Source organism: Ictalurus furcatus, chromosome 24, assembly GCF_023375685.1.
Source record: "Ictalurus furcatus strain D&B chromosome 24, Billie_1.0, whole genome shotgun sequence".
Taxonomy (NCBI): Eukaryota; Metazoa; Chordata; class Actinopteri; order Siluriformes; family Ictaluridae; genus Ictalurus; species Ictalurus furcatus.
Window position 1 is genome coordinate 2613977 of NC_071278.1, and position 1035 is coordinate 2615011.

The window sequence follows — 1035 nt, forward strand, 5'->3', positions numbered from 1 at the left end:
GTTAAAATTTTTATTTTGAATACTTCTTATAAAATTTATCCTCTCATGTTACTGTATTTTTTTAAAAAAATACATTTATTTCCTAATTTTCCGTTTACAGTATTTATTTATTTTTTTTATTTTGACTGAATTTATTTGCTAATTTTTAAATATTTATTATTCAAATTTTCACAGTATTGATACTCTATACTGTAGTATTGCATATATTTCAACCAGTATTTGCTAGAATATATATTTTGTGTGTGTGTGTGTGTGTGTGTGTGTGTGTGTGTGTGAAACCCACAGAACGCCTCCCAGCCGGAGCTAATAGTTGCACATTCGTTTTATTGGTTTGGTTTATTAATACAGTGGTTATTTTAGCCACAGGGGCTTTCACAGACAACACAAACAAAACAAACAAAAGTTTATAAAACTATAAACATAAAATATAGCTTTCTGGACAATACAATACCTCTGGCTCAGTCACTATTTATACAACGCAAGCATCTGGCACATATATAAACACAGTGGCGCTAATACATTTGCAAAACTCTGGATAGCTTTCTTTCTTTATAAAATGTTTTATATACATTTTTTTTTTATTATTATTTCTTATGAATAATTACCACTGGTAAAATGATGACCACCTTGTAAAACAGGGAGAAGGTGATTGGCTGACCACAGTAAGAGGACATAAACACTGTTGAAATGAGACCACTGAAATACCACGTGTTAAGAGTTACAGAGTTCAGTCCTGCAGCTGAAGTGCCAAAGGTTCGAGCAGGTCGCTAGTGTTCAGTGGTCTGCCTGCTCGCCACCACCGAGATACAGAGGCAGGAGGGAGCGAGACCGGGCCTCGTCTCATTCCTCGTCTCGCCAAGAAATGAGGAAACAAAGAAAGAAAGAAAGAAAGAAAGAAAGAGACCTCTCGTCTCAAAGTGGAACTTTGCTGTATCGGTGGCTACGATCGATAATGAAATGCGCAAGAGGAAAGGAAATGGAAAAGGACAGAAAAGTAGAAATTAAGGAAAGAAAGAATAAAAATAAGTAAAGTAG

At 34.9% G+C, this 1035-nt stretch overlaps 1 protein-coding gene across 2 annotated transcripts in view; it reads right to left on the reverse strand.

The window, feature by feature from the left end:
• Positions 1 to 304: 304 nt before the first annotated feature.
• The window catches only part of ppap2d (phosphatidic acid phosphatase type 2D), a 36346-nt gene continuing 35615 nt past the window's right edge, over positions 305 to 1035 (reverse strand). For both annotated transcript variants that reach the window (XM_053612597.1, XM_053612598.1), the window contains one exon: positions 305 to 1035. This exon is cut by the window's right edge. The gene's annotated coding sequence lies outside the window, so the exon portion shown is untranslated.